We start from the raw sequence: 26,904 nt of genomic DNA, 5'->3' as shown, positions 1-26,904 counted from the left end.
TTACATTGCATTCAAGAGGCAGAGGCTGTTTAAGCCTACTCAGCATCAAGCTATATAAAGAAGATTATTTGTTACTTCTGACAGTCTCAGTCAACATTCAAAATTGGCTCCAAACAATAAGTTTTATTAAATTTATTGTCCGAGGATCAAATAAGTTTTTTGATTTGTCCAAAGAAGTTGAATTGGAATTGCAAGCCAGGGTAAAGCTTATTAACTGCTATTTATATCAAAAATATCTTATTGAGAACATTCATAATTTTGGATATCAGTTCCACTGAAGTAAAATCTTTTCAAGTATTTCAGCATACGTAAAATTATCAAATGAGGAGGTCAGGAATATAGGAAGGTATGCATGAAACAGAATTGACAGATGTTGATTCATTAAATGGGTAACAGGTACATATGAGTTCTATATATTATTTTGTCTAACATGCATATAGTTTAAATTATCTATAACAAAATTTATATGTATACATAATACAAAATATATATATATACATACATATATATTTATGTGAATGGATTAGTAAGGTTTCACTGAAGCAAAAAACCCTGAACCAATGCTATACATAAGACTATTACATCTATAACAATGACAAAGTTGTTATTTAAATTTTATATATGTAAATCATTTCATTTATTTTATTTTTTTGTGGTACCGGGATTGAACTCTGGACCTTGCTGGAACCACTGAACTAAATCCCTGGCCTCCATTTTATTTCTTAAACAGTATGTTTTAACATTTTGAAATATTAATGGATTGAATATTTTGGCATGCTCTTCAAATTATTTTACAGCAAAATCCCCTATTGTTCCTTTTAGCCAACCTTCTCCACCTCTTCCTGTTATGATGCCCTCTGCCACCTGCACTCACTATGCCACAGTCAGCTGTCAGATAGAAAAGACTATGCTATTCTATCATCAGTGGCTTATTGTTAAAGATAATGACACTTTTCACTATCACATGTAGCTCCCACAAGAAGCATACTACCATTCTAAGTTGCACAAGGCTCTTTCTGAATGAGTTACTGGGCTCATTATGGTTAGAATTATACTCATGTTAGAGTAAATTTTGGCATTTCCTATTATATAACTTTCTTTAGATATGGGCAACTTAACCTCATGATACAATGTGTTCATCATCCTATGGATAGATACAATCAATATAAACCCGTTTGACAAAAGTTTGACCTCTGTGAACAACATTGGTCAAATATTTGTTATTGCTGATATTCCTTCCAGATTTATTATCTGGTCCTTTATGTATTTTATCAGTGCTGTAAGAAATACCTGTGATAAATCAACCTATGAAGAGAAAAGATTTGTTTTGGCTCAGGGTTTTGGAGGTTGTTGTCCATGATTGTTTGATCTGGTGCCTTTGGTTTGGTAGCAAGGCAAAAATCCCTAGTGAAAGTAGAGCAGAGCAAAATTGCTCATGTCAAAAGGCAGGGTGCAAAGGAGAGGAAAAACAAGGGTTCCCTTGATCTCCTTTAGGGGCACGGCCTCAATGACCTCAACCCTCCCCTATTAGGCCCCAACTCTTGAGCGTTCCACCCATAGTGTGACCTGTAGATCAAACCCTTAACACATGGACTTCTGGGGACATTTAACATCCAAACTGTAGCAGCACTCAAAGTGACCTGTGCTATGCTTTGCCATTGGATATTTAGAACCAAAAAATAGTGCCATTCTAGAGCTACCTCATTAATTTTACATGTTTACATTTCCTTGGTCTTTCTTTTATTGCTTATGTAACAAGATGCTAAGCAGACTTTTTTCTTGATTTGGCATTTTAGCTCATGTCTCAAAACTAAGGACCATCCAACTAAAATATCCAAAGAGATGTGGAACACTTTATGGCAGAAAAAGTCTATAAAAGAAAAGGTTGACTGGATGTGGTGTCATATGTCTATAATTTCTGCATTCAGGAGGCTGAGCAAGACAATCTTGAATTCAGGGCCATCTTGGCCTACATAATGAGACCTTATCTCAAACAACAAAAAGATTTGGGAGAATAATGCATGGCAGTTGAAAGGAGAGATACACAAGGCACAGTTTAACAATACCATAATGAATTTGTTTACATATTTCTTCTCATTGTTTAAGTTACCAGTAAGAAGATATACCCACCCTAAAAATTTTGAAGGAAATGAAAATAAAAAAGGAAAAACTCAAGCTTTGAAAACAATTTCAGTGACCAATAAGCTCCTTTTGTATTAATCTTTTTGAGAAAACTGGTTCTCAGAAATGCTTTAAAAAGAAAATAAAGATAAAAATAAAGTTGTGGCATGGCTTTAGTATGCTTGAGGTTATGGAAATATGGAAGGTAGATGACTAATTGCTAAAGCTATTTAAAAGGTCTCCATCTGTAGAATATATTTTTGAAAGAATTAAATCTAGAGGTGCTATGAAAAGTGAGAGCATATCATAGCAACATATTGAAAATACAATATGAAATTTATGTCATATTTAAGATGTTTCAGTATATTAAGAGTACATCAATTACCAACCTGACATATGTCAATCATTAGCTGAATATCAAATCCCCTTTGTAAAAGTTTTCTCTATTAACTCAACCATTAACAATAGAATTTACCATCAAGTTAACTGCAACATAAGCGGATGAGATTGAAATTTTGACATTTAACCAGGTCGTACGATAGAAAGATTAAAATCAGACCTGTCTGATGAGAGATGAAACTGATTAATGCAGTTTGGCATCTGTTATAGATGTCATTAGAATTCAAAAGGGTCAGAATTCATGTACTTGTCCACCTATAAACTGATATTTAGAATTGAGCTAAGGTCTAGTCACTTACATTTATTAATATTTCAGTAAAGATCTTTATAGCAAACAAAGCACTTTAATATTGATCAAGAAAGATATAATGCCCAGAGAATCGCTGATTCAAAGATTTTCATTAATCATGAATTGCAAATAATAATATATAGTAGAGGGCAGTTGTGAAGAATCAAAAGACATGCAGTTATTAATACAAGTTGGTAAACAAAAATTTAAATCCAGAGCAAAAATTTACAAGTGTTAAAAATCATCGAATATACTTGCACAATTATCCTACCTAGAAGATTATGTTTCTAGTAAAAAGCTAGACTTTCAGCTTTCCCAACATGGAAAAGGGAAGTGACTTTTAGCTTAGAGCAGTTACACATTTCCTGTTGGTGTTACAGCATAGCCTTCTTCCTTGTCCATAATCTATTTCCTAGAAAATGTTTTGGTTTACTTTTTGTTGTCTGGGCTTGTAATAGTATTGTTGTTATTATTATTTACTTAATACAAGGATAAAAAGTCCATGCCAATTCTAATTGGTTAGTGCTGCAGTAGTAGAATTCCCTCCAGAGTTCTCTTCCATGGTTCCCAGGCTTATGAGAAAGGAATGTAGGATCCACCAGGAGTCCTTAAGAGAGGGAAGCATACATTACCCAGATCCCATCATGCGGTAATCTCATGATATATTACTACTTACCACAATCTTTTGAAAATGGAGACCACATATATGTTTCACATATGGAAACATAATTACAACCACAGTATTTGCAAAAGGATGTCTTACCCATGTTAGGCTGATAAAGTTCATGTTTTTGGAGGGAAAAGAAAACAACAATATTTTTGTAATATCTACTCATGCTAGCTGAGATTATAAAAATTTAAATTTTATGATATACTAGAAAATATTTTAAAACATATGATGGATTTACTAAATATCTGAATATACTCTGATTTCCCTTCAGATCGTATAAATCTTTCGCCTTTTACTAAATATCTGAATAAAACTGTTTCATGCTGCCAAACAAGTGACTTCATGAAAGATCAAGGGCAAGAGCACAGGTGGACTATACAAGATTCAGATAAAAAACCTGGAATTTGTACTGTTTCACATTGTTTCAGAAACCGAAGTTGATATGCTACATGAAAACTTCTTTAAATATATTTCAATGTACCATTGTGGTCAAATATTAAAAATTCACTTTATTTTAATAAGTGATAATTCCTCAATATCTTCATGTTTTCCCAAAGTTAAAAATGTCACACATAAGTTAAATCAGATGAAATTACTTTTTGTCCTTTTATTCTTTCTAAAGTTCATTTGGAAATGAAAATTCTTTATGAAGGAGACAATGGAGATTGAGTTCAAAGGATAAATAGAAATTTCTTTATTTCATTATAATAGTACCACATAAAACACTTAATCAATATAGGCTGTGATCAATTATCTGAGTTCCAACCCCCGTTCTGCCTTTTCCTAGTCTGAGGACCTTTAAGTACATTACTTATCTTTTCTTAACTTCAAATTGCTTAGCTGTCATATGTAGATATTAATACCATAGAGAGTTGCATTGAATTAAATGGTTGCTATAACTACAGTGTTTACATTCAGTGCCTGGTAAGTAATAGGGTTTTATTAAAGTTTGCTATTATTGGTAGGAAAAATCTATACAAGTAAAATAGCACACACATCTACATGCATAAGCACACATATATACACTTACAGATCTAATCACCTAATATTCAATATCCATAAATTATTCACTTCTCAAACTCAAACAATTTCTAGGTTTTTATAAGTTTTGAGATAGAGAAACAAACCTGAATTTAGTATATTTCCACTTAAGGTTGCATGATGCTGTTATACCTCTTAGGTGCCAAAACTGTCTCAACTTTTAACATTATTTGAGAACTGTTGGCAAGAGGAAACCATTGTGAAGTGGGGATAAATGACTATGGCTATGGTTTAGGCAGTATGTATAAAATACAAATGAAGGTAATCCATTTTGTCTTAAAGACATTTTAATATCATTAATTTTGCCTGAAAACGTAATTACAGGTATTATTTATTGGAAGAGTTTGCATCTTATTCTAGACATTTGTCTCTGCTTGGCCCTTCACTTTGCTGCCGTGACACTTGGCACTAATCACTAGTACCTGAATATGACACTGTGAAGCTGATTCAGTTGCTTGTGATAGTGCAGAAAGCACTTTTCTATAGTGTGTTCAGATAGCAGTGGACCGAGAAAGTGGGTTCTGTTGATTCCGTGGTAAAGGACCAATGCTAGTGAGCCACCCATGATCTGAAATCTCGCCTTTTTCACTCCTTTGGCCTTAGTCCTAATGGCAGAGCAGGATACTCACAGGTATATGGCCCTGGGATTGGGAGGCTTTAGGTTAAAGTCCCACCTCTGTAGATGATCCCCAGACCCATCCTACAAGACTGATATACTAAATCTTTGTAAAATGCCCTTGCCTTATCTGATTGATACACAAAAGTGACACAGTACAGACACACATAAGAACTAAAAAGGACATCCTTGCTTCTTCTTTTTACAACAGATGTAGGAAATGCTTCTTGCTAAGATAGATGATTCAACTTGTTCAAATAGGCTCAGACTGCTTCACTTAAACTGAAGTGGAGAACTGAAGTAATTCTTGTAATTCAAGCAGAGAAAACACTTAGTCTCAACTATTCAAATATTTCAGGCAAAAGAGTTTCTTAGGCCTGAATTATGAATGGCTGCCCTGTGCACCACTTTACTTCACATGGATAAACAGAGGCAAAATGTGCAGCAATGATTTTAATGGGCTCAGCCATGCTACAATCCTAATGAAATGGCTGCAAGATGAAAAGCCAATAGAACTTGAACTCCAAACCCATGCATTCAGGGAATCAAAAATCACTGGGGAATGACCAGAAGAGCAATTAGATGGACAGAGAAATGCTACTAATCGCTAATGATCAGCTAAAATATATGTGGATGCTTGGGATGTTACTGTACAGATAAGGGGTTCCATTTGACATTTGTCTTAGATTTAATGTCTGACATTTGTGTAACTTCTAATTAAAATAGAATAACGATAATAAGAAAGAATCTTCTGGTTAAGCTCTGAATTACATTCCTTCCATACAATAAACTTCACTGCTTTGACATTTAACTAATTTTTTTCTTCTGGCTCTAGGAGACATGTACCAGCAAAAACTAAGGAACTTTGTAATATTCTTTCAAAATTTTGAAAATGATAGTGTAGGCAAAATATGAATATACTAATATCCATGTGTATTAAGTATGGACTGATATGCAGCCTTGTAAATGGATTTGACACATAGGGATACTAGTAAATGTGTTCACTAGTCTGGTTATATTAGTATTTTCCCCAGCACCCATTAGTCAGTACTATTGCCTCATTGATTGATATCTATGCAACAACAGTTGGTTAAAATGCAAAACCGCATTCTAATTCATAAGTATCATGAAAGTTTTCCTCATACTAACAGTTAAGCCATAGATTGAAGGTTTAGTAATTATTTAAAATACTACAGTCAAAAAATATTCCTTTAATAAAACTCCTTTAATAAAATATAATTAGAGTGGTAGGGAGTAATATAATGAACTTTTACTCAAATGCAACTTTAATTATTGACTAATTATTCTTTGGACTTTTTTATGTGGATAAATTGAATCAGTGGTCTAAAATTTTTTAATCAAGAGAATTTTCAAACTCTTTTTTCAGAATGCTACAGTTTTCAGAGTAGAGGTCTTTGTTTTCTTTTGTTAGGTTGATTCCTAGGTATTTCCATCTTTTGGATGCTATTGTGAAAGGAATTGAGACTTTCAGTGAGTCTGTTTTTTTCCGTACAGAAAAGATATTGATTTTTGTGTGTTGGCCTTATGTCCAGCTACTTTACTGAATTTGGTTACTAAGTCTAGAAGACTTTTGGTGGAGTTCTTGGGGTCTTCTATATAGAGTATTATGTCATCTGCAAATAATGCCAATTTGACTTCTTTGTTTTCTATCTTTATTCCTTTTATTTCTTTCTCTTGTCTAATTGCTGTGGCTAATGTTTCCAAAGCTATGTTTAACAGGAGTGGTGATAATGAACATCCTTGTTTGTTCCTGATTTTAGTGTGACAGATTTCAGTTTTTGACCATTTAATATGATATTGGCTGTTGGTTTTTCATAGATAGCTTTTATCAGATTGAGGTAGAGTCCATCTATTCCAGTGTTTTGTGGGTTTTTTTTTTTTTTCTTTTTGGTACCAGGGGATCGAACTCGGGTCCTTGCACTTGCAAAGCAGGTGGCAAAACCACTGAGCTAAATCCCCGGCCCAGGTTTTTATTTTTTTTGGTACCTGGGATCAAACTTGGGTCCTTCTGCTTGAGCAGCAGGCAGCAAAATCACTAAGCTAAATCTCTGGCCCTTTTGTAGGGTTTTTATCAAATTGCCCATCAACTGGAGACTGGATAAAGAAAATGTGGGGTATTTTAAATATAAAATGAAGTATTACTCAGCCAGAAAGAATGAGAAACTAGAGACATTTATAGCTAAATGGATGCACATTGAGGTGATATTCTTAAGTGAAATAGCACACACATGTGTAAATACTAAATAGTTTCTCTAGTGTGAGAACCTGAAAATGTAAATAAGGACTAAAAGATATAATAGATAATGTGAAATAGGAAGAAAAGGGGCAACGGGGAAGGGGAAATGGGAAGGGTAGGGGAAAAGAAAGAAGGGAATGGAATTAATATGAGACAAAGAAAAAATGGAAACAAAATCTTTATAGATAGGGAGGGTTGGAGGACTGAAGGGAGGGCAGGGGAATGGGGAAAATATAATCAATATAGATTATGTAAAGGTGCAAATTTCCAATGATGAATGTCATTATATTGTACACCTTAAATGTACCAATATAATTAATAAAAAATAAATTTAAAAAAAGAATTTTCACTTAAAATACCTGCCTAATATGGCTTAATGGTGAAATTATTTCAATTTTACTGTTTAATTTCCTAATTTATGTTGTATAAATACAAAAAAATACTCTGCAAACTTATTTACTTTCTAAGTTCTCTGAGTCACTTAAATATAATATATATAGGTACACACATGTATATATATATATATATATATATATATATATGTATGTATATACAGATTAGGTATCCCTTATATGAAGATCAGAAATACTTCAGATTTCCTGATATTTGGAATATTTGTACATACATAAAGAGAAATTCAAGTCTAAATACAAAGTTTAATTATATATCACATAATCTTATATACCAATCTGGATCTGTATTTTTCACTGCAACTAGTTACATTGGGTCAAATATGCAACTTTCCACTGTGATGCCATGTTGGTGTCAAAAGTTTCAAATTTTGGAACATTAAAAATTTTGAATTAGGGTTAATCAAACTGTAGTAACTTTTCTCACTAATGAATTTTTTCTTTTTTCTTTATGTATGTCTACTGTTATCTTCAAGAAATATCACTAGGTTCACCTGAAAAAAAGATAAGAAGATAAAATTTGAACTATTAACTCTGAAACAAATTCTTTTTTGTTGTTTTTTTTGCTACTGGGGATCGAACTCGGGTCCTTGTGCTTGCAAGGTAGGCAGTGGAAGCACTGAGCTCTAAATCCCCGGCCCATGAAACAAATTCTTGCAGGAAGAATCTTTTTCTTTTTCCTTTCTTTTCTTTTTTTAGAAAAGGTGTACTTGAAAATATATTTTGTGTAATATTCCAAAGGAAATATCATCAATTTACCACTTTGTAATGGATTCTCAATCTTGGTGCATGTAGCTATCAGCTAAAATATTTCTAAATGCATTAGAGAATTTTACAAATTCATATTAGATATGTGGGTGAAAAAGAAAATACTATTACAGTGATGTTTGGAGGAAGGAATGTATGTCATTCAAGCACTTAGAAAGCTACTCTGGTGCTTCCATGGAGACTAGAGGGAAACACAATCAAATCTAAGTAATTAAGGAAGTCGAATAAAGATGTTTCATCTGTAATCTCCCTGGCAATTTTACATCATATTTATGATTCAAGAATGAGTAAACACACAAATGGGATGGTAGTGATGGGTGGGATATTTTTACATATATGCATTCAATAAAAAATTTAAAACCATCTATTTAGGTGCTTATGTCTAAGCAATATATAATACAATTTATATCCTCAATGCAGGTGATCTTATGAGATAAACATTATTAGTCTCATTTTACCAATTTAAAAACTTGATTGAGGTAAGTTAAATTGTTTTCCCCAAGTCAAACAGCTGATGAGTGGCAAAGACGTTTATTTGAGGTCTATGTGGTGCCAGTGTGCATGTCCTTAATCCGATGAAAATTCACACTATGCCTGAAATCATTTTTTCTGCAAAAATGAAGCAGTAGTTCAAATAAAAGCCATCTATGACAAACCAATGAGCAACAATTATACTAAATGAAGAGAAGCTGAAAGCTTTTCCTCTAAAATCAGGAACAAGATAAGGACTTCCACTATCACCACTTCTGTTTAATAGCATTCTGGCAACATTAGCTACAACATTAAGATAAGAGAAAGAAATAAAAGGGATAGAGATAGGGAAGGAATAAGTAAAATTATAATTATTTGCTAATGACATGATCTTCTACACAGAAACCCCCAAAACTCCACCAAAAGTTTCATAAAACTAATATCCAAATTTTGGTAGCATAGCAGGATACAAAGTCAACACTCAAAAATCAATAGTGTTCCTATATAGCAATAACATACTCAACAAGATGGAAATTAGGGAAAAAATACCCTTCACAATAGCATCAAGAAAATTGAAGTACTTGGGAATTAACCTAACCAAGGAAGTTAAAGACCTCAACAATGAAAACTATAGTACTTTGAAAAAGAAGATTGAAAAGGATATCAGAAAATGGACCTAGAACAGCAAAAGCAATTCTGGGCAACAAGAGCAAGACAGGTGGCATCACAATCTCAAACTTCAAGACATACTACTAAGCTACAGTTATAAAAACAGCATGGTACAGCAAAAAATAAAAACAGACTCATGTATCAATGGATGAGAATAAAAGACACAGATACAACTGCAAGGACACTCAGCTACGATATCTTTGGTGAAGAAGCCAAATAACTTTGGTGGAGGATACAGAGCCTCTTTAATAATGGTGCTGGAAAAACTGGCCACCCACATGCAGAAGGTTGAATTTAGAACTGTATTTCTCATATCTCATAATGAACTAAACTAAAATAAAAATGGGTCAAAGATCTCAACATCACAACAGAAACAATCTGCTGGAAGACAAAATAGGTAAAATTCTTGGAGACATCTGTGTAGCCAAAGACTTTCTGAACAAAACCCCAGTGGCACAAGAAATAATATCAACAATAAACAAATGGACTCATATCAAGTTAAATTTTTTTGCAGAAAAGGAAACTACTTAGAGTGCGAGACAAAGTACAGAGTGGAAAAAAATTTGCCAGCTACTCCTCAGACAAAGGATTTATATCTAGAATGTATAAAGAACTCAAAAAACTTAGATGTCCCAAATTTAAAGACCTAATTTAAAAATGGGCAGCTGGAATAAATAGATACTTCCTAGATTAAGAAATATACATGGCTTATAAATATATGAAAAAATGTTCAACATCACTGGCCATTCAAGAAATGCAAATTAAAAGAACACTGAATCATACCGCAGTGATATATCCTCACCCATGTTTATAGCAGCACAGTTTGTAATAGCTAAAACTTGGAAACAGCCCAATTGCCCATCAACTGGAGACGGGATAAAGAAGATGTGGGTTTTATTTTTTATAAAATGGAGTACTACTCAGCCATAAAAAAAGAGAAACTAGAGATATTTATAGCTAAGTGGATGGACATTGAGGCCATACTCTTAAGTGAAATAAATAGGAACCACATGTGTAAATACCAAATAGTTTCTCTGGTGTGAAAAACTAAAAGTGTAAATAAGGATCAAAATATAAAACTGATATTGTGAAATAGGAAGAAAAGGTCTAAAGGAGTAGGGGAAGCAGGCAGGGAAGGGGAAAGGAAAGAAGGGAAAGGAAAAATTATGAGAAAAGGAAAAAATGGAAACAAAGTCTTTGTAAATAGGGAAGGGTGGAGGGGGTGAAGGGAGGGCAGGGGAATGGGTTAAAAATAAAAACCAAGATATATTATGTAAAGGTACAAGATCCCAATGATGAATGTAGCTGTATTGTGTACCTAAAATGTACCAGTAAACTTAATGAAAAAAAACAAAAAACAAAACACTGGGATTCCATCTCACTCCAGAAAGAATGGCTATCATCAAAAAATCAAACAATAACAAATGCTGGCAAAGCTGTGGGAAAAAAGAACCCTTCTCCACTGTTGATGGGAGTGTAAACTGATACAACCATTGTGAAAATCAGTATAGAGACCTCTAAAAACCTAGAAATTCCATTTGACCCAGCTATTCTCTTTTTAGGTATCTCCCCAGAAGAGTGAAAGACACCATACTACAGTGATGCAAGTATACCTATGTTTATAGCAGTGTAATTCATAACAACTAAATCTTAGCAATGGCATAAATGTCCATCCACAGATGAATGGATAAAGAAAATGTGATATTTATTATATACAATAGGGTACTACTTTGCCATAAAAAAGGGTAAACTCGAGTCATTTGTAGAAAAATATATGTACTTTGAGACCATGTTAAATGAAGTAACTCAAACACTCAAGCTTAAGTATCCTATGGTTCTCTTATATGAAAAACTCGATAGATTATAGATCAATAGATAGGTAGGTAGATAGATAGAACAAAATAAAAGAGAGAGAGAAAAGGTAACAAAGTGTAGGCAATGTATCTAAAAGTGTACACTGACAGTACAACTGTGTTACATTTTTATGTATTCTTTGGCATATATATATATATATATACACACACACACATATATATTCCACTATTGTATAAATAGAGATTGAAAAAAAGGAGACCAATAAGAAAATATATATGTAAATAATACAAAGAAACTAAAAAAAAATAAGATAATTCAATAAATTAAATTTCCAATGGAGGTACATATTAAGAAAGATAGACATCGGAGCAATTGAAATAAAAACATTGATTAAACTTGATGTTCTACCCAACAATGTCCTCAGACTCATACTTTGACTCTGATTTTAGCCATTTTTCCTAGATCAAACTTGATTTTTCCCTCTTCTTTTTGCTTAAGCTGTGATTGACTGCTTTGGGGCTTTTCAGCTTTAGTACTACTGACTTTGAGTCAGTTAATTCTTTGAATATGGGACCACAGCCCCATCCTCTACTCTCTAAATACCAGTAGTACTGGCCTTCATCCTAACAATTATGACAAAAGAATGTCTCGTGCATACCAAAATCAATACCGCAAGAATTACAAAATTTATTTTAAACCACTTTGATTGAATAGCAAAAATTTAGCAATCAAACTGTTATTCCATAATGAACATTTACTATTAGGTACACAGAGAAAACAAAAGAAAATTTATTTTTCACACAGTCAGTAATTTGGTCACACATTCTGGGTTTTGCCTGGCTTTCCTATTGAGTTATTCAGATTTACACTGCTCTAACAAATGCTTGAGTTAAATCAGCTTACAAAGTGAAAGTTTTATTTTGGCTGACAGTTTGGAGACTTCAGTGCATGATCAACTGGCCCATTGCTTTTGGGCTTATTGTAAGGCAGTACATCATGATGAAAGTGGATGGTGCAGGAGCCTGCTTCAGGAAAGCTGGGAATGGAAGACAGAGAAAGGAGGAGGAGGGGTAGGAGGAAGAGAAGGAGGAGGAAGCAGGGCTGTGACTTCCCCTTCAACAGCATGGCCCATCAGGCTGGAAGACTTCCAACTAAAGCCCATCTCTTTAATTTTCCAGGACCTTCTAACAGCAAACAGGCTGGTGATCCAGCCTCAAGACAGGGGCCCTGAAGGAACACTGGTCCAAACGGAAGCAGGTATTGGAACTGACTTTTGCACATCTCTAAAAATTAAAATATTTAAGTAATTGATTCCCCCAGAGACCATAAGGTTAAGTGTAGTAAATCAAGTACACAAGCTTAATTATCTCATGTTTTCTCTCATATGAAAAACTCAATGTATAAATAAAAGACAGATAATAAGAAAAGAGAGAGAAAAAAGTTATTGTTATCCAACATGGACAATGTACCTAAAAGTGTACCTTGATTTAGTATAGTTGCCTTATGTTTTTCAGATGTGATTTGGCCTATTAGCCTTGTTGCTAATCTGGATATATGATTGACTTTATTTATTTATTTACTTATTGAGACAGGGTCTCACTATGTAGTTCAGGCAGGCCTTGAATTCACTATGTAGCCCAGGTAGGCCTTGAACTTGTGGCCATCCTCTTGCCTCAGCCTCCCAAGTGCTGGGATTATAGGGTTGCTCCACCACATCTGGCCTGAATAACTTTATACAGACTTATAAATAAATAAATCTGATACTGGCAAAATAAAAAAGGGTGGAGAGAATGGGAAACAACTGAGATGTGTATGTACATGTACAAATTCCTTACAATGAATTTAATCATTATATACTGCAAATGTACTAATAAAAATTTAAAAATAAGGAAATAAAATCATCTAAGTAAGCTAATAGAATAGGTAATAACCAGTAAGATAGTACAAAAATATTTTAATGCCCATTTTTGGATTGGGTCTTTAAATTTGGAAGGTCTGATTATTTTAAGTTCTTTATATTTTCTAGATAGTATTTGTTGTTATTTTGTGCTGAGAAGGTACTGGTGATTGAACTCAAGGCTTCATGTATGACAAGCATGCTTTCAATCATTGAATTAAATAACCATTTCATTAAATAATCATTTAATTAAACATCATAACATGGAAATGTTATGATAACCAAGGGTATTAAAATTTATTCCAGTACATACCTCTTATTCAAAAATATTTAGTGTCTTTGGAATCCAGTATATGGTGTAGAGGCACTCCTACAAGTGTTAACAGAATCACAAACTATAATACAAGGGTCCATGTTTCTGTGAATTTTAATGACATTTTCAAATTATTTGTGGTTTAAAAAAGTTATAATTGAAAGAAGAGAACATAGCACTATCCTCTCTGTCTACATTGTCTTAAATTCTCAAATATTTGATTCACTTTTGCTTTTGAAGTGAATAGCTTCAGGACACATGACATGTTTGTTAATATCGCATGGCAAAATCCTCATCTCTGTTCTTTCCTCTTTACTGTGTTCAGCATTTCTCAGTCCATGACTTAGTAGATTCATCTTCACGATATGATTGCTCTGAGGAAGCCAGTGTCAATAACACCAGCTCTGTCCATGGTTTTGAGGATCTGAAGTTCAATAACCACCTCCATGCTTTCTTCCCATTCTACCTGTCACCTTTTGCTAGGTGCAGAGATTTCCATTTGGAACCCCTAAACTACAAAAATTGAGTCCAAAGTTTACAAAAACACTTGTGGGGAGCACTGAGTCTTCTTAAAGCAGAGAGGAAAAAATTTCCTGAAATATTTTAAATTCTTTTTTCAGAATATTCAAAGCAGTGGTTTTAAGTGAGTATGACACATGCATGTCAACAATGAACTTACAATGCCTCCCAGGTCAACCACTTAGCCAAAGAAGCAAAAACTTTTAGAATTACACTACAGTCTATCTCTGCACCATATGTTTATTGGAATAAGTCTTATTCTAACTATGATGGAAAACAAAATGACACTACTATTCTTATTTATGAAATATTACCATCTCCTATTACACGTCCCAAAGATTTACATAATTTTCACACGTTCACATTTACACATCTAATCAGAAAAGAGCTATTTGCTCCTCTATTCCAGTATAGGTCATTCTCAGTAGATTACTCCTATCTCAGTGTTATTGAATACATTTCCCTTTTATGTTTTAACTAAGTGAATTTTGTAGGGAAGAATTCAAAAGAGACCCATATTTCTGTGAAATAACATTGAACAAGCATTGCATACATAGTGTGTGTGAATGTATGCATGACAGTGAGTGGGAGGGGAGTCATGGTAGGAAGAAATATGCAGGGACAAATAGGGAAATTGACACAGAGGGAAACCTCACTTCATTTACTGGAGCAAGGTGGCCTCTCTAGTTGTCATTCAATATTTATATTCATAATCTATGATGATTGCAACAAACAGAGTACTAATAAGGCATCCATGAGATTGCAATGAGATCAGGAGATTTCTTGGACACAATGAGCATATGAATGAAGAAACTGTTGCAAGCCTAACTTTGGTCTTGAGCCTGCTCCACTGAAGTTCCAAAGACTTGCACATTTAACTAGACCTTTCTGGAGTTGGATACTTGAGTTATTCAGGAACTAGTTCAGTTTTATCTAACAGAGAGGAATTTTGCAGACATTTTGAATTATCTTGCCTGTATCACATCAAAGAATTCTGTGAGTGACAATAATGGCTGACATATATTGAAACTTTGCTATATATCCTCAGTGCTACATATTCTCTTTATAACAACCTTTTCAATGAGAAATAAACATATTTCTTTTAAATACAAAATACCTGAAATTTAGAGAGGATAATACTTTACCTAGCGAGTCTTCTGGTAAAAAACAGATGTGAAACATTAATCTAGATTCTTTTGACTCCAAAACTTTACTGCAAGAAAAATGTTATAGAAAAATATTTAAGAAAAATGTCAGAAAGTATTTAGGATATTTTTTAAATTTTGAAAAAAATCATTTGTATGTGCAAAATAAAAGTTAGTATGAGGGAAAAAATCATCTAAAATCTATTGTGTACCAGAATTTTCTAAGTGTTTTACATAAATAAGCTTATTTAATCTTCCCCCAAATCATTTGAAATAGGTTTGGCTATGATTTCCATTTTCAAAAATCTAAAGAGTGAATAAAGGGCCACTGATATCTAAATAGCAGGAATTTTTACCTTTCAAAATAATGGAAAAAGTATCATTAATTTGATCAAAGATCTATGTTTAAGTGGGATTTGCCTAAAATATGTCATGAATGAAATGTTAATTACATGCTGCCAGTAAAATAAGTTATATTTATTATACATATCCTCCTAAGTTAGATAAAGTCATATTTATAATCAATAATGAAATCCCCTTTCTTTCCTGGAAACTTGGGTGAAAGTAAACAGTGGAGAAATAATTGTGTCTCCACTCCAGTTGGGATTTGGAAGCTACAAAGACCTAACAGTCTTGTATTGGTTTTCTTTGATGGATAGAAGATGGGAGAAGAAAAGAGAAAACTGGAAAAGCTCTGTGCTCTATTTCTGTGGTTTTACTTCCCCATGTTTTATTAGAATCTTGTCCTGTGATGATTCAGACCTGCATCTCCCTGGGGGTAGGAAATGCATCGCTGAGCACATTCAGGGGCCAATGACTCCCGGCCCAGACTGCCTAGGAAGGAACAGTGCCACGACGTGAGGGTCTTGATCCTAGTATCAAAGATGGATGCAAGGCCAGGGCTATTTTTTTTAATCCTTCCTTTTTCCCAGGTGAAAGAAGAACCAGTCTTTTCATTTCTATATGCCAGGTGCTGAAAAGCACTGAATTATTTGAACAATGTGAACAGATTAGTCACAGAATGTAAGTCACAGAAGTAATCCTAGAAATCATTCTCTACTAGAACATAATTGTCAGCTCTAAAACTAGAGAAAATGACAAATACTGCTCAGTCACATGGTTCTAAAAAAGTAGATAAGTACTGGTGAAAAGGAACCCCAAGGGCTAGTAATCAAGGCAAGACTTTTTAATAAGATTCTTGATGGAAGCAATTACCACTTAGCAAAATAACTAGGAAAACTCTGATTTACTACTCAGTTCTTGACACAAGAAAAGAGAGCTAGGATGAAAAAAAAAAAAAAAAGCCAAAAGCAAAAGATAGACAAGACACAGGAAGACATGAATTTCAGAGTATATGGAACAAGGTAGAAAGTTTCAACTGAAGAAAGAAAGAGAAAGAAAGAAAGAGAGAGAGAGAGAGAGAGAGAGAGAGAGAGAGAGAGAGAGAGAGAGAGAGAGAGAGAGAAAGAAAGAAAGAAAGAGAAAGAAAGAAAGAAAGAAAGAAAGAAAGAAAGAAAGAAAGAAAGAAAGAAAGAAAGAAAGAAGAGAGAGAAAAGAAAGGAAAAGAAAAGAGAAAAGACCTCTTAGAAATATGAATTATTTCCAGCATTTTTGGCTCTGGCCTGTCTTCCAGGAAGGACTTACCTAAAGCCTGCAGGGTCCCTTCTGGCCACAATTACCCTGGAGCCAGCCACAAGCAGTAGGTGTTATAAAATGCGTCTGAGATCAAACATCCTTGTAAGAGAATCTGTACTCATCTATTTCTTGCTTGAAAATCTCCTTTCCCATTTGACTTCCACAACTCTGTTTTGCTTTTTCCTACTCCAACAGATTCAGTATTCAATCTGCCTAGGGCAAAGGTACTTGCTCTACTTTAAGCCCTGTACCTGCTGCCAGAACTTAATGTTCATTCTCTCTCTCTCTCTCTCTCTCTCTCTCTCTCTCTCTCTCTCTCTCTCTCTCTCTAATAGACCAAAGTTTCCACAAAGAGGAGAACTACATCAAGGTGCTCAATAATATCCATATTGACTGACTGTATCCATGCCTATGTTCAGGAAATATTTTTTCCCCATTTAAGCTCTCTGTGTTTTGTTTATTCTGATCTGTGTAAAAGGACATATAATGGAGATGGTGAGGAACTGGAGAATTAATAGAGATGGAACAAACAAATAGCTTAACAAAGGTTAAGAACTGTGTCAGGTATGCTGTTATAATAGTTATTGTCACTACTACCTATACTGAGACCTCAAACTCAGCTCCACTGTTTACTACAATCCCATTTTCCACCTCACTGATCTGTCCTATAGGACAGAATGTCCTATAAAATGTCATAAGAACCCCAGGAAAGCTATTAAAAAAGGACAACAGACATTCAACTTCTTTAACAAGAAAGTATCTTTAAACTCAGAAAAGATTATTTATGCTTAATTTTCTATTTGGCCAGAAGCTCACAGATTTTGTATAGTGTCTACTGATGAGTAAATCAGTAATTAGGAACACCTGGCTCAGGTGAGGGCAGATGTATTACAGGGGAAAGCCACTGATGCCAGCAGATGGCCTGTGTTGTGGGCAACATGAAGTTGGACATAGTTGATTATTCCTAATGCTCTCCCTGTAATATGTCCCGTGTCATTTTTCCTGCCATTGTCCTCTGAATTTTTGGCTTTTAGTGTAAGTCTGGTGCAAAAGGAGGAGAAAGCTCAGTTGTCAAAATTCATTACTGTAGAGCTAACAACTACGACACATGACACTCTGCTTTCTGACCTCTCTGGGTCAGAGATCCCTACACGATTTTGGCATAAGCACCCACTTGTGAAACTGTTGGCAGTCCTTTAGCCGGTCCTGATGACAGTCAACCAACCTGTGCTTCACTTCCCTGTCACACTCCAGGCCCTGAATTTTTTCATTCCTGTGAAGATGAACTGGAATAACTCATCTGCTCTATCATAAGCTACTCAGTTAAGAAATAAAAATGTTTCATTGTGGTAGTACCCACAACCTCATAGAAAATAATTGAGGCTGAATAATTTAATTAATGAGCGAACCAATAAAACGTATTCATTATGCAAAAGGACCTAGAAAAGAAAGTAAATGAAAAACAATATAATGATTCAGACATTTACATATAAAGGAAAATTCCTGTCAATCTCCTACGGAACTTATAATTACATAGCAGTTTAATTACACAGGCATATGATCTTTGCTTGGTAGAGATATTGCTACTTCGCTGTTCACAAGAAAATTCCAGGAATCTATTAAAGTAAAAAACATGAAAGAAAAGAGATATATTTCTTACCATTTAAGCTATGTGAAATTCAAAGAAGAGTGAAGCAAAAAGTGACCTTCCCCTAGCCTCTTTGGCTGACAGAGGAGTTCTTAAGTGTGAAAATAACTTCTGCATCCCCTTCTAAATGCTTTCATATTGAGCATGAGGTGTGTCTGAGTAGAGTAAGAGTTTAAAATCTCAGGTCTCTGATAGAAAAAGCTTTCCCCCATCTTGAGAGCTTAACCCTAGGAGCAGGATGCTATAACCCTGTGTTTTATAAAACACAAGCAATAAACGGAGTGAGAACTGGGTTAGGACATCTCATATCCCACCCCAGCCAAGGATTTAGTTTAAAATGGAATCCAAATTATATCTTTAGCAATTGTAGGAAATGGAAGGAAGAAAGGCTATTTGACCTGATCCTTTGAGTGAGATAGAAACAAATCTCTTCTTTGAAACAGCATTAGCTTGTTTCAAGTACCCAGAATCCATTTAATAAATTGCTTTCCTCTAGTGACTCGAAAGAGTTAAGATTCCTATAAATGGCAAGCAGTTCTGGGCCTTCTAGGCAGCATCAGGTGAGGAGAATTATTAAGAAAAATATGAAGTACAACAGTTAAGGGGGTAGTGGTGGTTATCCAACAAAGTTCAGTGATGAACACCACCTAATGAAATGTACTTATGAAAACAACACAGCCATAAAATGTGCTAATCACTAAAAGAAACCTGGAAACATAAAATAATTGTGAGATTAATTATCAGAAATAAAGTGAGATAGTGAAACTAGCTACAGCAAAATCCACAAATGAATTTCCATTAGGGTATGATAAGAATTTATGCACATTCATTACTTTGATCTTTTCTGCGATGTATCTTCCACTTCTCTGAAATGTCAGAGTTCAGAGGAGACCTGGAGACTCCTTCTGTCTTAGCAGGGGTAGAGAAAGATAAATCATTGATGATTTACCTGTAGGGGCACAAGGAGACATTGCTTCTCCCCATTCAAGAGTCTTGTTTCTTCTTATAGATCTGAAATGACTGACTGTCGTGATATCCAATTATACTTTATGTCTAGTCCTTACTACAAACCCAACTTTTTGCATATAAAATTAAAGAAAAAAAATAAATGAAGACCTTTTCAGAAGCAACCTATATAGTAGTGATCAACAATTTTTACTAACACATATTTTCATTAAATTCATTTTACATCTCAATCAAAGCCAATCTTATATAATAGGTAAACCTAATTAAACAAAATAACTATCATTAATTTGGTTGATAGGCTTAAGTTATTATCAGTAACTCAATCCAGAAAAACCTATGATATGTTTACATTTGTCTTTATAAACAGTACTTTCCATTTAATATTGTTATTCTCTATAACATATTTATGGACTATTCGAAATACTTACTGAAACATTTTATTCCCAGAATTTCACAAAGTTGGAATAATATATTAACTATAATATATGTGCATTTGTATACATCACACTCATATATTTTAAAATGTAATATTAGTGCTAACTTGAAAATAATTTTCAAAAGAGAAAACTAATGGGATACTAAAAACTCAGTTCCTAGTTTCTGAATAGTAAGTGTTCAAGAATCATATCTCTTTCTTAAGACATTTACTGGTAAGAATGAAACTTTATTACCTCATAATATGGTTTTCTTACATTTGTCAATTTTATGCAAGCCTTTATTATTATCAAAATGTGGATGATCAAGGCCTGAGGATTTAGCTCAGTGGTTCTGCCACCTGCCTTGCAAGTTCAAGGTCCCGAGTTCAATACCCAGTACCAAAAAAACAAAAAAAAATTTGGATGATCCTCAAAAGCAGGTGCCATACAATAAACACTTATAACTTTAGAAAATGTCTTTCATATCTCAGAAAGACACTCATACACAGGGTACCTTCTGAATAAATGATACTTTAATTGATGAAGACTGACCAAATAAACTTCAAATGTCGGTAATTGCAGGACTTTTATAATCTTTTGCCAGAAAGAAATCTATAGCCTCAATATCAACTGATTAATTAGACAATATTTGGAGAACTTTAAGAGGCATGGGTTAAAGTGGTCTGCAAAATTCTTAAACATAATCCGAAATGCTGTTTTATTTCTCTCTAATATTTGCAAACAGAAATACAACTAATTTTTCTTTGGGATTATAGTGCTCAGATATGTCATTTCTGTTATATTTTTAAAGTTACCTTAAATGAACTTATTTAAAATTGTATTTTAAATGTACATATTTCCTTAAACACAGAACTCTATATCAGCTTTGATTTGGAGAACTCAGGGAATTTTTCTTATAATGACTGCTACTATATCTTGCATTTTGTGGACACCACAAGTAATGCATGTCCACGTGAGGAGTTGTTAAATTCATTCTAGAACTGAATAATATAAAGGTACCATACTGTGGGAGGCTGCATTAAGTCTTTTGTTTTTATGCCTTTATAAGTTGATCTTAAAGGTGTTGTTACTATGTTTGTATGTTAACCAGAAGGTCCATTAATTCCCTTTGCTATGCCTTTAATAACTTTTTGGAGCCATTTCATATTCCTAACTGAGCCTCAAAATATTGGATTTGTTCAGCAGCAGCCTGGTAACCTGTCACCATGTTGGATGGGAGTATTCATGAAGTATTCCATGGTGGTGCTATTCTGAGCGATCCAGTAAATACTCTGGATTATTTAAGCAGTTTTTATATATTACATATATTTGTACATTTTTATGTGGTTATACATATTTATAAGTTTTTAAAGAATCATTTTGTTTATTTGAACAGTTCAAGTTTACTGGGAAATATATATTTATGAATGTTTTAAGCCATGTTATAGAGTCTATGAATACTCATTTAGTTACTTAGCCCCAAACCCTTGAAGATTTCTTTACACCAATGATGGTACATTTTATTTAAGGTAAGTGCTCTGCAAATTTCAACTTTGACTATATGTTTTCTTTTCAAATAATAAAGATTGCTAGATGATATTTTACATTTTGTTCATAGAATTACTTGAAAGTTTCTGTGAAAATCAAATAGAAGACTGGTAAAATAATTTCTAATTAGAAATAATTCAAGCTACTGAAAGTCAGGAACTTTTAAGATGTGGTGTCTACTCTTAAGCCATAAACAGAATACTGAGCTTCATTCATACATATGAATATTTATTTTTTGTCTACTTTTCTTCAGGTAACTGTGTCAGAAAAAAAGGACACATAAAAATGAAAAAGATGTTCACCATTCTCCAGTAATTTAAGTTTACATATCATTAATGCTGTCTATTAATTTTACACATTTTGTATATAACATATTATATTATGACACCTATAAGTACAATCGTACTTAAGGATATTTTAGTATTACTTGACAAGGCCAGAAGGATGTGCTATTTCAGTTTTCTTTCCCTTCAGATCCAACATTTTAAAAGAGTTGCCATTACTCAGTATATTCCTTGCCTTTTCTCTCCTTTACAAGCCAGCATACTCTTATGTGAATTCCGCTTCATAATTCGAAACAACTCTGACTCTTCAGGAACTTCCCACATACCGCTCAATGGACGTTTAGCACCTCACATCTTCCACACCTTCCTCGGCCTGTCAGTAGAGTCTGACACAACTCTTTTCTTCTTAAAAAGACTACTGTCCCTGGGATACTATACAGTCACCTTTTGGGGAAGTTCCTTCTATCTTTCTGAATGCTAATAGTACTGACTTGTTTCGGAAATTAAATAAGATAAACTGTTCAAAACATTTACTGAAGTGCCTGAAACACAGTATGTTTGAGCTATCCATTTAAACGTGTGTGCTCGCGCATGCACACACACACACACACACACACACACACAGAGGCACCCTAGAGAGTGAGCATGGGCTACCATTTGCAATTGCACATTCATTATTGTGATTATTTGATCAACCTCCCCCACTCTAAATATAAAATCACATTATATCCCTTAAAAATAACTGGTTTTTGGCACCTAAGATTTATCCAATAAGGACTTGTTGGATAAATAAATGAACTACTGCTGTGATTAACAAGATGATTGAAGTAAAAGTGGAAAATTGTGTAAAAATCACTATAAATTATCTGGATATATATGTACAGCTTATATAGAGAGACATACATATATTTATTTTTGGAAATGGTAATTGTACCTTTTCCTTTTACATATGTATGCCAACATGTTTTCCATACATACATGTGTATACAAGTGTATATAGAACATACATATTGATATGTATGTGTGTGACAGAAACACATTTATATGTACACTAAGAAAGTACTTCAAATCTAAGAGGACATCCTTAGAAATATTTTTGCCAATCTCAGAAACAAGATAACACCACTCACTATCAATTTGTTCTCTTAATATGTTTCTAAAAACTCTTGATGATGCGCTTTGCAAAAGAAATTGAAAAGTGTAAAAGAGGATACATAACTATTTGGTGATGGTATAGTCTCCTTAATAGTAACCATGACATCCACCTTGAAAATAAAATGCTACATAGCTGTTCTCAATTCTGAGATGCAAAGTTTTTTCAGATGATTCCAAAATTGGAATATGTTTAAAAATTTCTGTGTAATTTTGGTGGAGTAAGACTTCTGCCTTTTGCTTTCTTCATTTTAAGTGATTTTCATGACAGTAGTTGTTAAATTAATAATGCACTTTAAATGTATAATGTCTTAAACTTAGAGTATGTTACTGTTTTAGCAAGATAACTGATTTTAAAACAAATCATATTCAACAGGTTTCATCTCTTTCAAGAACCAGCTAATAAATACAACAAAACCAAAGGCCCCAAATCCAATTTCCAATAATTTAGTTATATAAAACAAATTAGTATGAAATTAATTTAAAGATATGTATGGTAAAAATAATGAAAACCACAAATCTTTACACAGGAGCAAAAACACATTAGTAAGTGAAGGTAGATGTCTTAAAAATATTGAAACTTGCCAGGGATTTAGCTCAGTGGTTTCGCCGCCTGCTGCGCAAGCGCAAGGACCCGAGTCCGATCCCTGGTACCAAAAAAATATATATTAAAACTTAAATTTGCTTAGCCATCAAGAATACAGTTTTAAATACCAGTGTTGTCCTGTAAAACATCTAACAATATGGCTTTGAGAAGGAAAGAATGACAACTCTCAATTTCATATCCTGGGCAGTCTTAGATTCCCTAGAGTTATAGCTTTGTGCTTATTTTCCAATTTTTCCTCTGAATTTTTAAATAATCAGAATGTGTTTATTTAGAATGTCCAAAAGTAAATGAAGAGACAGTTAATTAAAGAATAATGGAAAGGTACCTCACTGTGTGGTAATTTTTAAATGGTCACTTGTGAGGCTGGGTGAACTCAAATTCCTGGGTGCTGTTCCAGCCTCCTATGAGTCATCAGATGTGTCTTAGGGTATTTTAATTATCTTAAGGTCTGGTAATCCATCCGTATGTCCAGTAAGCTGACAAAGAGGTACAGAAAATGAACCTAGATGGGTGTATAGAATTATATTTTTTTTATTTTTAGTTAATTTAATGCATGAGGTGAGCCCAAAGGGATTTCTATCAGGAAGATATTCTTTTATTCTATATACTTATAAATGTTCAAGTTAAATGTATGAATTAGACATCATTGGATAGTGATGAGATTTTTTTTTTTAAGTAGTCATTTTCATGGAGAAATTTTACATGATAGAAAGTCTCATTACTCTTTTTCAGTTAGCTAGATGAGAATATTTTAACTACTGGAATGTAAGTTATTTCATAGAATGATGAAGGCAGATTATGTCCTGAGAAGCCTCAGGATATGTTGGTCATGGATGATTTTCTATTTAAAATAGACACAGTATAGGTTATGAACTACACAGGTTGACCTAATATCTAAAAAATGTGTAATCATTTATCTCAAACTTATCTTTGGAAATGGTAATAGTATCTTTTCCCTTGTACTTGTTACTACCCCAGATCTTTTGAAAATATTTTTACTGTAATATAAAATGCAGATTCAGAAATATACAATATTAAGTGTATCACTTATACATTGAAAATCTTTCATCTACTACCCAGATCAACAATAGAACTGTGGCAGCTAGCTACATGCCCCTTCCAAATAAGTGGTTACAATTGCAATGGGCCTTAAAACTCCTACCCTAAATAATCACCATGCTAACACTTACAATAATAAGTTCCTTGTATTATTTTGTAGCTTTATGACACAAATTTTCTGGCTGAGGCACTATAGCTTAGACTTGCTCATTTAATAAAAATAACATGCTTTAGGTCTCCTTCAATCTATGTTTCTTTTCTTTTTAATCTCAGGAAAGTTCACTTCAAATGTGACTTAGAATTTATTTTAAATCCTCAATTTTGTTTTATTTTTAAGGGATTCACTCTTTTAGCAATATTTTGTATCTTCATTAGCCATATTTAGTATTTACCATTTCATTTTCAAATCTTTTGAAACCTGTTTTTCTTCCTTTTCCTTTGTATTTGCATTTCCTTTTATTAGTTTTATTTGATATATACCTTAGTGCACAATCTGTGGGGTTAATTCCAATCATTCCTTCTAATTTAGTCAGAGTTTCCAAAATCACTGATTTTCCTTCTTTTCTAATTATTTTCTGAATTATATCATCATGTTTCTGGTTTATATAATTACAATAATGTCATTATCCTCGTATATTCATGCCTTTCATATTTCAGTGGTTTGAGTTTTATCTGCCTCAAAGATATGTTAAATTCCTAACCTCTTGTTTATCTGTGGATGTTCCCTCGGTTAAGAATAAGCTGTTTGTATATACAATGAAAATAAAATGAAGTCGTTCTGAATTAGGGTATACTTTAATCCAATGACTGATGCTCTTTTTAGATTGGATAAATTTGTTCACAGAGCCCTATGTGAATTCAGAGAGATACAGATTCTGTGTAAAACATATATAATGACAGGTAAAGATCGAGGCTGGAACTAAAATGACGTATTTACAAGCCAAGGAGAACCACTAACTAACCCCCAGAACCGAGGAGAGGCAAAGAAGGGTTTCTTTCTTTGAAAGATCATGGCCCTGAATATATCTTGAGTTTGAACTTCTAATCTTCAAAACTATAAAAATAAATTTGTGTTGCTTTAAGGCACCTGTTTGTAGAATTTACTTTGGCAACCTTAGGAAACCAATACTAAACCATTTACTATCTCTGCTAGATGGTTAAAGAATACTTGATTATAGGCTTGATCTATTCCACCCTCAAAAGGATTACTTTTCTTTATTTTTAAAGATATTATTTGGCTTCATATTACATTTAAGTATTTTTCATCAACTCCTGAAGTGAATTGATAGAATTTATCTTTTCATTTTCACAAGCAAGCTCCTCTTTATCGAGTTTCCATATGTGGTTTACATTTTTTCCTTAGTTTTCCAAGTTCTCCTCTTTCCTTTCTATTGATATCTTTATCATCCTTGTTGTCCTGTATTGCCTAATATTGATTACCCGAGAAGAAGGTTTTCTCTCAGGATACAGATTTGACATGTAAGAAAGCCTTATATTTTCACTGGGTGGGGGGAAGAGTCATAGGGTTGGAATGTTCCAACCCGTTAGGATTGTTTGCCAGGACATTAGCACTAACCTGCTATTTAGCTTGGTCAATTCCCACTGTTCCCTAATTTTGACTGCTCTTCTCATCTTTGTCTGTTGTGATTTACAGTTAAATAAATTTTAGTTATTTGGGGCTCTCATATCCTCATATATTCAGTTGGAGCCTGACTCTTTTTTCTTCCTGAGTAGATACCAGTAACAGGTAGATTATGGAGCCATTGAGGATTTCCTCACACTATGGGGGATCCACTGGAATCCATTGCCATCTAGTTTTGTTATGAACTGGATTGCTCAAGGATCTTGGCTTTAATGTCTATTTGATTTCCTGCATGTGTTCAGAGACTGAAAGCTCATGCTGCTGCCTTATTTTCTTGCAATTGGTATCTAGTGCTTTTTATCAATAGTCATTAACTAAAATTTATTAAGTATACACTACATGTCAATCACTGGCGTAAGCATTTTATTTCCAGTTTGTCAATACTCATAACAGCCTTGTGAAACTCATATTAATACTAGCTGCATTTCAATGGAAATGATAAAAACATACTAGAAATAAAATAATTTGTCAAATGCCAAAGTGCTACGAGTTCTCAGGCTGCATTCTAAATCACAGTCTGATTAAAGAGCCCACTGTCTTATCAAAT

General features: G+C 33.6%; 1 long non-coding RNA gene across 1 annotated transcript in view; it reads left to right on the top strand.

Annotated features, from left to right (window-relative positions):
- The window catches only part of LOC147827615 (uncharacterized), a 72,531-nt gene that overhangs the window by 11,827 nt on the left and 33,800 nt on the right, over positions 1-26,904 (top strand). The window contains exon 2 of the long non-coding RNA XR_015451949.1: positions 12,705-12,783. This is a non-coding gene — a long non-coding RNA (uncharacterized LOC147827615). The remainder of the gene's footprint in view (positions 1-12,704; positions 12,784-26,904) is intronic.

This window comes from Heterocephalus glaber, unplaced genomic scaffold (assembly GCF_053883595.1).
Source record: "Heterocephalus glaber isolate CG9 unplaced genomic scaffold, H.glaber_assembly_v1.0 deba00001442, whole genome shotgun sequence".
Taxonomy (NCBI): Eukaryota; Metazoa; Chordata; class Mammalia; order Rodentia; family Bathyergidae; genus Heterocephalus; species Heterocephalus glaber.
This window is presented reverse-complemented; position numbering and strand designations above follow the sequence as displayed.